Genomic DNA, 18,078 nt, shown 5'->3' on the forward strand with positions numbered 1-18,078 from the left:
TACTACACTATACTATACTATACTACCTAGTGTATACTACACAATACTACCTAGTGTATACTACACTACATTATACTATACTATACTATACTACCTAGTGTATACTATACTATACTACCTAGTGTATACTACACTATATTATATTATACTACACTATACTATACTATACTATACTATACTATACTATACTATACTATACTATACTACCTAGTGTATACTATACTATACTATACTACCTAGTGTATACTACACTATATTATATTATACTATACTATACTATACTACCTAGTGTATACTATACTATACTACCTAGTGTATACTACACTATACTATACTACCTAGTGTATACTACACTATACTACACTATACTATACTATACTATACTACCTAGTGTATACTATACTATACTATACTATACTACCTAGTGTATAGTAATATTCTGTACTGTATGTTCCAAGAATATCTCCATTGTGTGTTGGCTGCGTTTGCTTGTTGTGCAGTTGCATCATAAACAGTATCATATTACACAGCAGATGAGGGGTTAAATCAATATAAGTGTGTTCTGTGTGTCAAGATTTACACTAAATGTTAAACAAGAAACCAATCAAGAAATCACTGGAAGGAACACAAGGAAACAACGGAGGCACTTGAGCATGTGGGTGGCCATGATGAATAGCTCGGTGTGTTTACCAAGTAAGAATGCAATTCACTGGGTTTTTTTTTTTTTTTTATATATTTCATGCAAACTAGGTTCCATTACTGAATAATATGTCAAAACTTGGAATGAAAATGCCATGGCTGCAGGGTGGTTTATATCACCTATGGGGCCATTGTGTTTTTCTTCACTGAGGGACACGACATGGCAGCAACTGGTGTGCAGCACGCCTCTGACCTTAATGTGTTGTCCTCTCTATTAGCTATGGTGACTTTGAATAGATTAGCAAATCACATCATAACTTCTCCATCTTCCTGTTAATGAAATAATCCAGTAATGTGGTCGGTGGAGGAAAATGGCAATACCTAAAATGTTTTTTTATCATCGATTGTTAAAATGATGCCAATTAGAAAACTGACATTTTTAACAAAGCCGCAGATATTTTGCCTTTTACCCTCAAATACCCACTGCCTGTTTCACTTATCTGTTTTCACCTAGTCTATTTCAGCTCAGTCTCTCAGATCATGCACATACTGTATGTCACTATATGGCTTCATTCCTCAGTGATCTTGAGCAACACTCCAATAATCCTTCAGTGGGATACATTGCAGAGCTGTATGTCAAATCTCTTATTTCAGTGTTGTATAGAGAGTAAATACAGAAAATACACTGGCATCCTTCATGCATTTTTTATTAAATCATTTTCACAGAAACAGCATGTAATTGGAAACTAATTGAAATACCCAGTCACACTAAATTGAGACAATAATACTGTATGTGCAGTTCTGCAGGAACAGATAAAGCTTGCGTCTAGCCTACGATGCTGCTGGTATGTGTAGTACATGCTGGTAATTGCACCAAGAACATCTACACGAACAAAAGTATACATAAGAGTTCAGATTTAACCACATGGTAGATTGGAGCACAGAGTTCGGAGCCCACGAGTGGGGTGCGGGAGTGGATTATGTGTTATGAGAGCATGGGAGTGAGGTGGAGCATCATCGAACTGTGATTAAATATCCTTTTCAAAATTGCCTACACAGTTTATAGTTAAAAAAAAAAAAAAGAAACAGTCTGGATCCATGTTTGGAGTGAGCCTTGTGTTTGGAAAGACAAATTCCTGTTGCTTCTCTCATATGCTTTGTTGTCTATGTGGGAGTGTGAAATAGCATCCAGAAATACAAAATATGCTCATGTTTTACTGGTATCAAACAGCCACGGTGCATTTACTGTTCTATGCCCTGGTCTTGTCAAGGTTTATTTGATTTAAGTACACCCTACACTTCCAACATGACCCCATTTTAAAGAGGCAGTGTGTGAGATTTAGGCAGATTTCTAGCAGTGAGGACTGCACATTGTGACCAGCTGAAATTCCTCTGGGTTAGAATTCCGTCAATGTTCATTGTTCAGGAGGTTTATCCACAGAGGTCTTGTCTTCTCCAAAACAAACAGACCACGTGAATTAAACCGGTATAAATGCTGACTAAAGCAGTTTCATGTTATAAACCAGTGTTTCTCAGACGCTGTTTGGCACGTCACAGATCGGCCACTAGCCTACAACCTGCTAATGTGTGCTCACCTATTTTCTCTGCTTACTGTATAGCCCTGTTTCCTACAAACACTTTCAGTATGGTACCTTTGGAACCAACAGTAACCCTTCAGACATGGTACCTAGACCCTGGCGTTTCCACTGCAAACAGTACCCTTAAATGTGGGCGGGTTGTTGTCACTCACTGCTCCATCCAGCACTCACTGTATTTCCTCATTAGCAGTGACACAGATGGAAGTCTGCACCTCGTTTATCGTCCACAGAACGAGGCTGCACGCCAACATTTTCAGAACACAATAAAACAAGCTGCAGTGAGAGTCTCTCTCCATGGGATACTTAAAAATAGTGGGTTTGTGCATTTAGTCCTTCTCAGGCAAGCTCAGGGGTTTAGCGTTGTTGGAGTCTACAGGAACGATGCTCCGCCGCATTTTTTTTTTTTCTCCAAGTGACAATTAGAATATATGCAGTTCACAAATCCAGTCGAAATGAATATATATATCCAAGAGAAAACTAATAGAATGGTCAAAGTTGTCACAGTGAAATTTAAGGTGTGCTGATTGATTCACATTAACAACTCATGCATTGAGTAATATTACAAGTAAACATTCCACCTTAAAAGTTGCCAGCAGTCGGCCCAGTGAATGAAGTTATCCCTCTAAATCACAGTGACATTTTGAATGTGTATGGTGGTTAAACTTGTCATACAGTGATTACAGAGGATGGCACCAGCAGAAAAACCTTAATTTTTTGAGTGTATAATCGTAACTGGTGTTTGCAATTTGTAGCATTGCCTCTCTACACCTTTGTGGTATAAATAAAAACATCTCTAGGGTGATGACAGCAAAAAAGAAAAAAAAGACCATTTACATTTCACAATAGATGGTGTCAGAGCTGATGTCTGACTTAGGAATGAGCCTCCACCACAAAAAGCACATCCTGACATGATGCTTCCGGCTGAGCCTATACCTTCACCATCCATGACTAAATGTGAGAATGATGTAGAAAATTGAAGGTAGGCCTGCTTGAAACCGTTGCTTTTTAACAGCTATTTACAGCAATGAGTGGATGGATTTACTCTATACATGTTCTCGTATTGCACTTCCTTTCAGTAAGCATAACCCTAGAGGAGGTTTTTGTGTCTCTGGTAGCTCAGACCATCACAACATGCAGTGGCTTTTAGAGTAGCTGTAGAGCAGATGCTTGTGTCAAACTCCATAACTGCCTTTGTTTTTCCAGTTAGGTTGCTTTGCTATTTTGGACCACCCTGTCATACTGTATGTCTCACGCCGGACAGTAAAGAGCAATGTTTGGACATTTTCACATAGAAATGCTTCAAGGCAAAGTGAAGCTATGACCACTTCAGCTTACAGAGAGAGAAGAGCTCAAGGCAGGAAGCTTTCTGCTCTGCTTGCTCTTAGCGGATAAGGAGTTCTGTCTCTACACAGGATGTTGTTTGCTGTGCTGGGGAGAACAGAGCACCAAGCATTTAATCATCTCATCCAGCAGCTTGCAGCGTCTGTCGTGCTGGTGGTTTCTGGCTGACAGTGAAGCATTTTGACTGTCCAGCTCCTAAACAAGTCAGTCAGCCTGTAAACTTGTGGAATGGGCCTATCTCAGGTTGGAATATGGATGAAGAAATGCAGAAAACAATGATTAGATGCAGTCTAAAAGTTGGAAAACCTTTCTACCAAGTTTATATCAAAGTTACTATGAATGACGCGTCGCTTTATTTAGTAAAATAAAAACAGATTTTGTTCGATTTTGTAAATATGGAAGATTCACAGACTGAAATATCTGTTCACGTTTGAAACAAAATTAGCCACTTATCCAGAGAAAGCGTGGAAGAAAAGAAAGAGGGCTCTCGATTTAGATAATCTGTAGATGTTTGGTATAGTTTCTTCTTTTGTTTCTTTCCCTTTCCTTTTCCATGTTTTGTTTTGTACATGCAAGACTGCAAGAAAGTTATAAAACTAGAATTACCGATCATGGTTGTATGCTTTTAGAGTTTACATCCATGTCTGTGAAAACATGGATGCTTCACCAATCAATTCAATATCTGACAAAATGTCTCCCCTTCTGTTCCTGAATTATGACATTGAGTGATGGCCAGAGAAGTGTTTTTGCAGAACATTATGATGTCACAGTGAAGATGATCTTTGAACCTTTGCGTATAAAATATCATTACTTCATCATTATATTCTTTTAGACATCAGTGTGAAATTTTGTCATAATTAACGCATGATTTCCTCGAGTTATGGCCATAAACATGTTTTGTGAGGTCACTATGACCTCGACCACAGACCTTTGACCACCAAAATTGACTCAATTCATCAGCAAGTCCAGGTGGACATTTGTGCCAGATTTGAAGAAATTCCCTCAAGGCTGTCTTGTCAGATATTGCCTTCACAAGAATAGGACAGACATATAGATGGACGTACAACCTAAAACCTTAATGCCTCCGGCCACAGCTATCGCCTGTGCAGAGGCAAAATGACAGTGTCTAGTAATCCCATTTGGAATGGGCCAAAAGAAATGTATGACACTTATGTAAAAATGAATTAATGAATGAACAATTCAATAAGGGCATGGAAATACACTGATATTGTGTTATAAGACTACATATCATCTCAAATTTTGGGTGTCTTAATATTGTAGATGTTGTCTTTTTCTGTTTTTGAGTGAACTTTGATTTCTCCAGCTGTTCTTTTATTATTTGCCTTTAGACCCACTTAGTAGGGATGCACGATACTGGATTTTTTGCTGATATCCCTTATGCCGTGATGTAACAACTAATTTGACTGATCACCAATATCGATATATACACATTTTTCCCCACATCATCAAGTCTCTTCTGTGGTGGAATTAACTCCATATTATGCATGCATACTCTTATTGTGATGGCCCAGGATGGAGACATGAAAAACAATACTTTTCAATGTATGTAATATTGTGCAAAATAAGAAAAAGCATTTTGGCTGATTCTAATAGTTCATATTAAAGCCAATATTGGTCAGTACCAATGACATGCCGATACTATCATGCATCCCTGCCACTTAGTTATTACATTGACACAACTGATGATTATTTACCGAAAAAAACTCATTGTGTAATTACCATGTGAAAGAGCCAATAGTTAATTGTACAATACCGTTGCAATATCGATAGAGATATTTGGTCAAAAATGTTGTGATATCAGCCTGTTTAGCGTCTATGAGATGCACAGTTTTCAGCTAACTCCAATGTAAACCCATCCATGGCAGTACTTGACACTGAGAGCAACTGACACATTACAAAGAGCAAGAAAATCCACGATGGACAGGAAGGAGAAGGGGCTGATCGGCCAAAAACAAAAAACAAACAAACAGACTTTCACCCAGGAGACAGCAGTTTGTGTCTTGTGTGAAACCAAAAGTTGTCGTTGTTTCAATGTAACCTTATGCAATTAACAGTGACACTGACGCGACTCACATGATGTATTTGTCATGTTAATAATGTAAATGGATGGTAAATGGACTGCACTTGTAAAGCGCCGTTCTAGTCTTCCGACTGCTCAAAGTGCTTTTACACTACAGAGTCACATTCACCCATTCACACACTGTTGGCCAGGTTAGCATACAAGGTGCCACCTGCTCACCTGGTATAGCCATCGGGCACAATTTAGGGTATAGTATCCTGCTCAAAAATACCATGATAGAACGAACCACCGATCTTATGATTAGAAGATGACCCGCTATACCTCATGAGCCATACTTACCTCTGCACCAAAAACAGCCGCCCACAGGCATTATGTTTTCGGGGTATCTGTCGCATTCTGTTGAAAGTGATATCTCAAGAACACCTTGAGAGATGTGTCTCCAGATTTGGCACAAACAAAGGTCAAGGTCACTATGACCTCACAAATTATGTTTTTGGCAATAACTCAAGAATTCATACACTAATTATTACAAAATTACACACAAATGTCTAACAGGATAAAATGATGACAGCGATGACATTTTACATCAGCTTTCTGTGACATCATAACATTCTGCAAAATCACTTTTCTGGTCATTACTCAGGGACAGAAGGGGAAGAATTTGGTTAGATACTGAATTAATGACACTAATCTTGTGTGTCCATCTTGACACTGTGCTGATTGTATAGATCTGTGCTGCGGAGGGGAAAATGTGGACGTAAACTGTAACTGCAACTTGACAGGTTTGTGAAGGCATACAGCTGTGAGGCGGTATTTCTACTTTTATTCCGAAACATGATGTTTTTTCGAAATGTAAGCAAGTAGTTACGTTGTCAAAACCTACCCGCAACCATTTCACAGCATTAACCAAGTTACAGTGTGTTTCAGCTGTGTGTCACATACACAGAAGGGTGCCCTGTGCATTGCTGTGAGAGGCTGATGGGCGTGACAAAGCATCAATATCTGACGACCTGGGAGTGAGAACAGGCTGGTGGTATTTGCTTTTCTTCATATCATCCAGCCCTACTTTAAATCATTGCAAATACTGGGAATTTACACTCATTCACTTTCCGTAACAGCTTAACCTGTTGGTGGGCTGGAGCCTATCCTACCTTACCCTAGATAAACGTTCATGCTCACATTCACCCCTACGGCCAATTTAGAGTCACCAATTAACCTGCATGTCTTTGGACTGTGGGAGGAAGCCGGAGTACCCGGAGAAAACCCACACAGGGAGAACATGCAAACCCCGCACAGTGGGGCTACCCATCCCGGTTTGAACTAGGAACCCTCTTGCTGTGAAGCGACAATGCTAACCACTGCACCACTGTGCCACCCCTGTAAAAGTTTATACAAGTCAAAGCACCCATAAATGAGCTAAGAAGAGCTGCCTGAGGAAACCAAACTACTCAAATCTACACTGAAGCAGTCACATTCAGGATAATGCCTCCATTGTCACCACAGATAGTTCCCACCATAGAGACAGGAAAAGTCCACACATGCTTACATAAAGGTCTTTGGAAGACAGAAGAGCTGTTTGTATGTTTTAGTAATCTCAAGGAAGCTGGGCAGCTGTGTCCTTGCAAACATTGTGACCATTCACCCATCTTATCTAATGGATGTGTCTGCCAGCCTCAACTCTGGGTCTGCCCACAGCACTGGCACCAGTCGACAGCAAGAGGGCCTGAACAGTGTCAGAGCCAGCAGCCTAATCTGGCAATGAATCTTGGATCAGTGTCTCTGTGCAATACATTTCTCTATTCCCTCAGCTCAGCTGGACAATGAAAGGCTTAACTGTAAGAGATGGCCACACATTTGTAGCTCACCCCGTTACCATTAAAAAAAAAAAAAAAAAAGCAGGTTTAATCCCTGTTTTTGGAACAGCACTTTGTCTCATTACAATGGATGTAAAACATTGTTGTTTATTTGTCTGCCCTGGAAGCTCAGCACCAGCAGTAATGATGTGACTGTGCTGAATCGTTGGAGGGGGCACACAACATGTTATGGCTCATTACTGAAGGTGAGCTGTGAAAATACAGGCATTCTTGGTCCCCAGAGGATGATACATTATTATTTCAGTGACCTCGGAGCTTCTACTATGATACATTATTATTTCAGTGACCTCGGAGCTTCTACTAACATAGGCTGATGAAACGTCCTCTTTTCCCCGGACATGTCCACTTTTCACGTCCCGCCCGGGGCGTCCGGGGGTCTTTTATAAACTGATGATAATGTCCGGTTTTCCGTGTGTTTGTGTGTGTTAGAGTGCGGCACGGGCAGCATATTTCTGTCCGAACCCGAACCGAGCCCGACATTATTTAATGACCAAAGCACTGAGTTTGTGTCACACAGTGGTTACAGGCTATTTAACAGGCCGGGCGTGCGCCGTGGGTGCTCAGCTGCGGAGAGGGAGACCTCCGTGTTTGAGACGGGAGCGGGAGGCGGGAGGTCCGACGCTTCTAGCGAGAGGAGAGGGAGAAATAAAACAAAATAAGATAAAATAGGAAAAACCTGTCTCCCTCTTTTATTTTATTTTCAGCGTTTAATCAAGGCGGAGGCGGGCGGCTGGAGGTCCGAGACTTCCAGCGAGGGGAGAGGTAGAAACAAACAGCCAATGTGTGTCTGTGTGTGTTATGTTCAGGTGTTGTCACGTAAATAACAGTGCCCAAGCAATAAACAGGACAGACAATAGGATTTTATTTATTTTTACACTACATTTTCACTGAAAGCTGACCGAATCCAACCCGAGCCCGAATACAATTTATAGCTACATTTTTGACCAAACCCGGCCGACCCGTCGGGTACCGTCTGAATTTTCTGTCCATACGTATAAATTTTAAATATATTAAAATTATAAGGCATCTTTGAGTAAACTGCGAGTATCATTTAAGTAGGCTATGTCGTGGCCGGTCGAGTGTCCTCTTTTTTGGAAATCAAAATATGGTCACCCTAACTAACATCCCCGTCAGGCGCAGAATTTAGTCTCTTGGCCGTGGTGCCAGTGGCTTGCTCCATTTAAATGCAGTGGGAAGCTAGAGAGGGATCAAATTCTTTTAACTTTCAAGTGACCAGTATGATGCTTAAAGCACATTAACCTGCTATAACTGTTTTTTTTTTGCCCATGTGGGCGGAGTAGTGGCTATACATGCTCAATTATTTTGCTCACATTCGTCCCTCCCACCTGAGATCCAAGCAGAAGAGGCAAGAAAAAGACACAAAGCGAAATGAGTTGAGGCCATAGCAGGCCCACAGGAAGTGTGCCAGGCTTTGAAGCAAATTTTCAAAATGGCCAAACAAAGGTATTGCAATTTCTAAGGTCCGTCACGTGATGCCCTGCAGCTGCAAAAGTCTTTTTCTTATTAACTTACATGGCAAAAAAGCCATTTGTAAATCAGTGGATTTTTTTTGACCATCACAACCCCCGAGAAATGACTCATGTCACAATCAAGATTTGATCCATTTGGTCTGATAACATTTTAAAAGTCTTCAAGAGCTGCTTGATTAAATATCTTTGTCCCCATTCAAGTTAGCAGGCACTACAAATTGCTACAGATCAAATTCAAACCAAGTTTCTGTCACTGTGTTGCCTTTTTTTTGCCTCAAATGTTTTCAGAAACATATTTTAGCTTACCATATAACTGTAATTTGATATTGTTTGTTACCAGCTGAACACCATGTTGTTTCCTGTGGAAAACCAGCCAAGCTCTCATTACATCACCCGCCAGCTGGAGTGTTTATTCGTCCAGTGCAATGCAGTGCATTCTGGTAGTTGTAGGTCTTCCACGTCTTAAGCAAAAGCCCTTTTCCTCTTTCTCTGGTCACGTAGCACCAATTTAAAATGGATTTTCTTCTTTCTGCTGCAAAGATGGACCAGTTTTGTTAAAAGACCATCTTTCCAGCAGTGAAATACTTCCTCTGGAGATGCTCCTTATTGCTCTGTCAAAAGAATCGACTGACATAGGTGTTATTGGGAGCTGGCAACAAGGCAACTCCAACTGGCCAAATACTCATCAACTTTTCTGTGGTTACTCACAGTCCACAGAGATACAATCGGTCTATATCTTCACTGTCAGTCCATCCACCAAAAGCCTCGAAAACATCAATAACCTTCTTAGTAGTAGTGATGAGTTCTACAAGAACACAATTTTCGACCAAAGTTAAAAAAGTGTTGGTTATTTAATACGAAGGATTTTGTTTTTGTGCTTGGTTTCTCACTAGTTTAAAGTTTAGCAACATCTGAATCAAAAAAAAGGATGACAGTTATCATCCACACTGTCGTGATGAAGCAGATAGCTGAGATTTTTTTGACCCTTAAACACTCATGAAAGAATAATTTAAGAGGTTTCGTCCTACATTTTAACTTTGATTTTTCCATTTGATGTGAATGTTTAACTCTTTGAAACCTGGCGCGACATCACTTTTCTTTTGCTGCGTTCAGACACCTTTCCCAAGTATTCAAACCATTGAAAAATTTGGTATGATTTCTTTAAAAAACATGGGGAAAAAGGTAATGAGCAACTTGCTAAAAAAATAAAATAAAATCCCACAATTTGCAAAAAAAATACCAGATTTAGAAAATTATTTATTTAAAAAAAAAATAGGAGAAAAAACTATATTTATAATGATTATTATTGTTACATTTTAAAATTATGTTACAGAATTATTACAATTTTTAAGCACTCTTTCCAGGTCGTTTCCCTGTTGCTGTTTTGTTTTTAACTTTCTTCCTTTCTTTTCTTTATTTTTTCATTTGATTTTTTTTACTAATTTTCTTGTTTTTAATTTTCTCTTTTTACTTATTTCTAGCTAATATTTAGGGTAATTTCTTCTTTCATTGCTCATTGCCTTCTTCCAATGTCTTTAAAAGAAATCAAGCCAATTTGCTCAGATTTCAAAAGATTGATGTTACAGAGAATAGCCTCATGTTCTGTGTGATGCATTTCTTTTGTGAGCTGTAATAAACACTGCAGCAACCTGTGGGCTTAAACTGAGACATTAAGTCTTGATTTAACTGAAAAAAGACAAGAAACCTGAGGAATATTCTTTTCAGGGAACCAAAAATTTCTAGTTAAGCCTCAGAGCGCCAGATTCTTATATCTGATTTTACCTCCTCTGTTATCAGCACTGCTTTCTTTATCCTCTCTGCGTGGAATATGTTTGTGAGTGTGCAGACTGAATGCCAGTGCCCTGTAAGCCACGGTCTCTTCTCTTGCATCAGCACAATAGTCAGCACCCCACTGTTCTCTGAGAGGTGTTGATCTGAGGGATCCTACCAGGACATTGGCAGGAGATGCGTTTTGGCCCAGCTTCCTGTTGCACACATTTACAGCCTCATATCCTGAACTACCCACGCTTTGTTTCAAAAGAGGTTTGCCAATGACATGTGGCACAAAAAAAAGACTCGTCTGAGTATGTCTGGAGACCTGTGCTACTCTGAGCATGTCAGGAGATAGGCAAAGAGGGAGACAATTGTGGCAGTTAATTAAGGGTTTTCCACCTCTAACTGTATGTTAAGAGATTGGAATTGATTAGTGGCTGAGCAGCAGGGACAAGTCAAAGGAAAACTCCCCTTTATCCTTGGATCACCTGATCTCTTTCCTGGTAATATCGCTGTTTCCCTGGTAACCCCTCAGGGATGGAGCATTACCTGAAACCCAGTCAAAACACTAGGAATATTATTGTTTTGAGTTGCTAACTCTGTGCTGCTTTGTTGCCAGCCTGTGGAGTTCAGAACACAAAGACGCAGGCACAGAGAGAGAAGGAGAGCAAGAGATGTATATCTCACTCCATTATTTAGCTCTGCAGCTACATTCATTTAGAACGATGTTCAGACAGTCACGTCGGAGGTGTCCGGTTATACTGTGCGTTAAATTCAATTAATGGACATCCTCTAGCCAATCTTAATTGAGTTTTCCCCCAAGCAATGGTACAATTAGCTGGAAAATGTTAAGCAAACACTACCGCAGAGCAGTATGTTTGTGTATGTAAGTAGATTTAATGTTTGAGCAGATTGATGGAAAGAGGAAAAGGAGGCTCATAGAAGCAGGGAAAGAGAGCAGACGGAGTCTATGAAGAGCAGAGGCCATGTAGATGCTAACATGTATGTTGTGTTTATTTGTGATTATTGATTTTACGTGGTAATCAATTGAGTCTCTCAGTTTTAAAGCTGGGGTAGGCAGTGTAATTTTGGCCTCAATGGGCAAAAATCCCATGTTTACTCTGAGCATATTGTGATTCAAGTGGACTGAGAGAAAACCAGGCTTCTGCACCTCCTCTTGGCTGTTTTCAGGCTACAGGTCATTTCAGGGTGCTTTCACACTTGCCCTGTTCGGTTCGGTTCAATCAAACTCAAGTTCGTTTGCCCCCTAAGTGCGGTTTGTTTGGGCAGGTGTGAAAACAGCAAGTAGACTGAGACCTTCTTGAAGAGGTGGTCTCAGTCTGGTTACAACTCTGGTGCGGTTCGTTTGTGGTGAGAACGTGTTCTGACCTGGATCTGAACCAACTGCAGTCACATGACACATTGTTTGGGTTAAACATGAGCATGTTACTGTCCTGGAGGATTATTAATGTGCACCTCCTGTACTGCCTTAGTCTCTATATACAGACTCTACATTCAGTGAATGTGGAGTCTGTAGGCAAACCCCGGAAATCTTGCCTCCGGAAGAAGAGCGGAAGAGCCCTGGTTTCCGGTTGTAGGCTGTTTCTAGTCCGCATGATATTGACCAATCACGTTTGAGCTGGCTGCAGTTGTTGCCAGGTTAAATGGTCCTTGCGGTGAACTAACGAGGCGGAACATAATTGGCGTCACTGCAAACTCTAAATCCATCGCAATGGTTCAAGCATATGTATTTACTTATATATAAATGGACGTCGGAAACAGAAATTCGCCTCCTCCGACCAAATCAAACCGGAATGCCAAAAAATCAGGGGTCTGCCCCCAGAGGCTGTATTCACCGTCTGCTGGAAGTCAGATGCTGAATACAGCCGATGGGTTCCGAGAATGGTACTGCCTTAATATGCACATTCAGCACATCCAATGCATCAAAACATTGTTTTCTAGTTGGAGCCNCGGGGGTCTGCCCCCAGAGGCTGTATCGCTGTCTGCCGGAAGTCAGACGCCGAATACAGCCGATGGGTTCCGAGAATGGTAAAAACAGAAATGATCATTGGATTTTCAAATTTACGAAAGTCACATTATGTGCGATGAACGCTTCCATTTGAAAAAAAATAGTCACAGAATCTGAGCTTAAAATATTATATTAAGCTCAATATATATAAAATATATTTCATCAAAATCACTTAATTCTACATCTCATTGGGGCGTCGGTGGCTTAGTGGTAGAGCAGGCGCCCCATGTACAAGGCTGTTGCCGCAGCGGCCCAGGTTCAAGTCCAGCCTGTGGCCCTTTGCTGCATGTCTCTCCCTCTCTCTCTCCCCCTTCACACTTCACTGTCCTGTCAATTAAAGGCAAAAAATGCCCTAAAAAAAAAAAGTAAATTCTACGTCTCATTTAAAATTTGGCCATAAATAAATTGTTTGCTTGAACTACCCAGCATGCACGACAAGAGCGAAAAACTTTTTCTTTTTTTTTTAACTCCAGGATTTCATCCTCAAATTTAACTTTTAACTTTCAATCATGAAAGGGTAAGTTTAAAAAAATAAACTAGTAACTAATATATGATGGAGGGAGGGTCATGCAAAAAAAGTATCTGTAGTCACACCCAGCCACCCCCGTCCTCTGATAAATAGAGAACAATCCCTAAATGCCTCTTGCTAAAAAACATCAAAAGTAGGGTTTGAAATGATGAAGGGTTATGAGCTTAAATTCTCGTGGTCACAACGTGATGCCAAATCATCTACATCCATGCACGTGTCTGCTCTGTAACAAAATTACTCCAAAAATCTAAATGAACTCAGACGTGGAATCTGCTCGGGCACTTTATCCAGCAGCTCAATCTGTTTCTACTCTTTCAGAGATTGTTTGTCGCTGTGTAAATGAGCATGTGCCGCCCTCCCACCTGCTGAAACTCCCCAAGGTCAAAAACACGCTGTTAGTCAACTCCCCTGCTTTCCCAAGCCGTAGACGTGATTACAATGCATCTTGGTAAAATTTGGCTCCCGGGATGAAAACATTTACGCCCCCCCCACCCACCCCCACCCTCCGCAGCGAGCTGCTGGCAGACACTGACAACATTATCCTCTAAAGACAGACTGAGCCACATAAAGCAGCCTAAGCTTATTACAGGCTGCTGCTGATTGAATCTAGGAAACAAGATTAGAGACATGCAAATAGATTTTATTAAGAGATTGAGGCTGCAGCTGTAGAGCTCCATTCAAGAGTCATTCATTAAGACCCTCGGTCACCAGGCTGCTTCCTTTCTGCCTGTTTCTGTCTGCAGGAGACACTCGCACAGTCTTTATCGGCCTCCACAACATGATGTGATGCTGAAAAACACGTCTGGGCATTTTAAAGGTGTAGGAAGCCATTATAGTTTTCACATCATAAATGATGACATCATCGTCATCATTAAGGCCCCGCCACACTTTTAGAATCACTTTTGTCACTGTCACCATTAACCAGTGTTATAGTAAGTACTCAGATCTTTTACATAAGAACCACCGTGCAGAAATACTTTGTCACAAGTAAAAGTACCAAAGTATTAACATGAAATATACTTCATGTACCAGTAAAAGTAATCAGAGTACTCAAAAGTACTGCAGAATGGCCTTTTTACAATATTAATAATCATCAAGTTTTCTTTTTCTTCATCAGTCTCCTTGTCACATTGACTTTACCGCCCTTATCGTCATCATCATCATCATCATCATCATCACCACCATTACTATCAATGAAGACATCACAACCATCATCATCACTATGGCAACTACCACATCATCTTTTGATGATCTTCATCTTTGCATTCACCTCTGGCATCTTGTCATTGTCACTATTAACATTCTTCTCTTCATCACATCACCATCCTCAAAACCATCACCACCATCTTCATCATCAGTGTCATCAGAACCATCACCATCTTCATCATCAGTGTCATCAGTACAATCGCCGTCATTGACGGCACTGCTACATCACTTTGTCACATCTTCATCATCTTCATATTCTTCTTGTCTCATTGACTTTGTCGTCCTCATCCTCATCAATGAAAACATCACCTCCATCATCTTCATCATCGTCCCTATGGCAACTACCACATCATCTTTTGATGATCTTCACCTTTATCTGTACATTCACCTCTACATTGTAACATTTTTCTCTTCATCACATCACCATCCTCATCGTCAGTCACATCATCAGAACCATCACGAGCATCTTCATCATCAGTGTCATCAACACCATGACCACTACCTTCATCATCACTGTCATCAGAACCATCGCCATCATTAGCGCCACTGCTGCATCACTTTTTCACATCTTCATATTCTTCTTGTCCGCCATCAGTCTCCTTGTGTCATTGACTTTGTCGTCCTCATCATCATCATCATCATCATCAGTGAAGACATGACCACCATCATCTTCATCATCACTGTGGCAACTACCACATCATCTTTTGATGATCTTCATCTCTATCTGAACATTCACCTCTGGCATCTTGTCATCTTTAATATTAGCATCCTTCTCTTCATCACGTCCCCATCCTCATCATCAATCACATCATCAAAACCATTACCACCTTCCTCATCATCAGTTTCATCAAAAAGCATCACCACCATCTTCATCATCAATGTCATCAGAGCCATCGCCGTCATTCATCATCTTCATATTCTTCTTGTCCGTCATCAGTCTCCTTGTCTCATTGACTTTGTCGTCCTCATCATCATCAGTGAAGACATCACCACCATCATCTTCATCATCACCAAGGCAACTACCACATCATCTTTTGATGATCTTCATCTTTATCTTTACATTCACCTCTGTCATTCTCATCTTCACTGTTAATATTATTTTTCATGTCAGATCACCACCTTCATCACCACCATCATCTTCTCATTAATATTACCACTCCACTACCAACTTCATCTTCATCATATTCTACAGTATGTACTCATTGCCATCAACCTCTTCCTCCTCATTATGTTCTCCACCATCATCATCGTCACATCTTCCTTTTACCTAACAGTTTCACTGTTATCTAGAAATCAGTCATCTTCGTCATCAATATCATCTCCAGTATTTTAAGTTAAGGAGGCATCATCTTCATCTTCATCATCATGTTCACCACTGACCTTAAAACCATCTTCATCATCATCTTCACCACTACAATATTTTATTAACTGTCATCATCATCTTCTTCTTCATGATCATTATTCTCACTGTGTGCGTCTTCATGACCAGTGTTACCATCATCATCATCACATCATTCACACGTCAGTAATTCATGAGCAGCAGCATCTTCCTCTTGTTCTTCATCATCATTCTCACATTTTTAAAATAAATATTATCATGATCAACATCACCTTCATCCTCATCAAATATTACTGCCATCTATTCTAAGCATCATTCCATTCTTCATTACTATCATCATCATCATCATCATCATCACTACCATCTCAATTACATTCATCAGAATTCTGCAGTGTTTCTTCATTCAGTCCGTCTGTCACATCACCTTCACGTCCAAGTTTGATAGTTGAATAAACAACAAAATAACACACACATGTCAGAACACATGAAACACAGTGTGTCACCTCTTTGATCGTGCAGTACTCCGCCTGTGGTGACCATATTCGCCTCTTGTAGAAGAAGTTCAAGGCGATGAAGAGAGCGGAGCCCAGGGCAGCCACGGCGGCGGTCAGGGCGATGGAGATGTGCCGGAGGAGAACCATATGTGGAGCGCACCGTGCGGCGGCTGGAGCCGGAGGAGCTGGAGGGGAGCCGCTGCTTCCTGGACACCGACAGTGCTGACACCGACTGGCGCTTCCTTCTTCTTCTCCTTTTTGTTCTGCTGCCGCTGGACGCACTACATGTGACCGCGCGCTCTCCGCTTGTTTTTGTTTCGATACGCGCAAGAGAGGAAAAAAATGCTGCGTTCAGGCGCGGCTTGTAAAATACGCTTTTCTTCTAGACATGCAGCTTTTTGTACATTCATGTGCAACTTGCAACAGACAATAATAGTGTTCAAGATATTTACATGAAAACGCCCTCTCTGCACTAACAGGTATGTAATTATGTGGGAAAAGATTCAATTATTTAGTTATTGCCTTAAAATAGCCTCATCACATTTTAAGATATTTAGTTTAAAATAACATTACCAGCTTTAAAACACAATTTGTGAAATATGTGTAACTGTAACTCCTCTTTATTTTCTTTTTTTATTTAACCTTTATTTAACCAGGAGGTCCCATTGAGATTAAAAACCTCTTTTTCAAGGGAGACCTGGCCAAGACAGGCAGCAGCACAAAATAGACACAGTTACAGACATAACATAACAAGGACAACATCATAGGAGTACATACAGTAAAAAAAGTAAATGAGTAACAAAAGAAGCTGCCTCTGAGTCCTTAAGTTTAGATTTAAACTCATTTAGAGAAACTAGGCAGTCCAGTTGTAAGACATTTTGCAGATTGTTCCATGCAGTGGGGGCAGAATAAGCAAATGCATTTTTTCCAAGCTCAGTATGGACGTTTGAGACTGAAAGTAGGTAAAGGTCATGAGAGTGCAAGGAGTATTGTCCGGTACTCCTTGGCATGGTAAGGACACATAGGTAAGACGGAAGCAAACCTAAAGTTGCCTTGTATATGACAATATACCAACGATGAAGCCTGCGGGTGGCCAAAGAGGGCCATCCCACCCGAGAATATAACTCACAATGATGAGTCAGGACTTTACAATTAGTTATAGATCTCAGGCAGCATGATAAGCTGTATCAATTTTATGAAGACACTGAGCAGAAGCATGCATGTACAAAACATCACCGTAGTCGAGCACAGATAAAAAAGTGGCGGCAACAAGCCGCTTTTTTACATTAAATGAAAAACACAACTTATTACGAAAATAGAAACCCAATTTCAGTCTCAGTTTTTTCACTAATTGAAGCACATGTGCTTAAAATACCCAAATATTTATAAGAACTGACAGTCTCTATGCTCCTTCCATCCAGAGTGACCACAGCAGGGATGTGTGCTCTAGACTTTGAGATACTGAAGATGATAATTTTTGTCTTTTCAGCATTAAGAACAAGCTTTAGCTGAAGTAGGGTATCCTGAATAACATTAAAAGCATCTTGCAGGTGCTCAATGACCAGGGCAAGAGTAGATGCACAACAGTAAATGACTGTGTCATCGGCATAGAAATGAACCTTAGCATCAGACACATTTTGACCCAGGTTGTTTATATACAGGGTAAATAAAAGAGGACCTAAAATAGAACCCTGTGGTACACCTTTGCAGACAGATACAAATTCA

The 18,078-nt window shown here is 40.5% G+C and overlaps 1 protein-coding gene across 2 annotated transcripts in view; it reads left to right on the forward strand.

Annotated features, from left to right (window-relative positions):
* The window catches only part of doc2b (double C2-like domains, beta), a 245,734-nt gene that overhangs the window by 207,122 nt on the left and 20,534 nt on the right, over positions 1 to 18,078 (forward strand). The gene's annotated exons all lie outside the window — the stretch shown is intronic.

Source organism: Epinephelus moara, chromosome 3 (genome assembly GCF_006386435.1).
Source record: "Epinephelus moara isolate mb chromosome 3, YSFRI_EMoa_1.0, whole genome shotgun sequence".
Lineage (NCBI taxonomy): Eukaryota > Metazoa > Chordata > Actinopteri > Perciformes > Serranidae > Epinephelus > Epinephelus moara.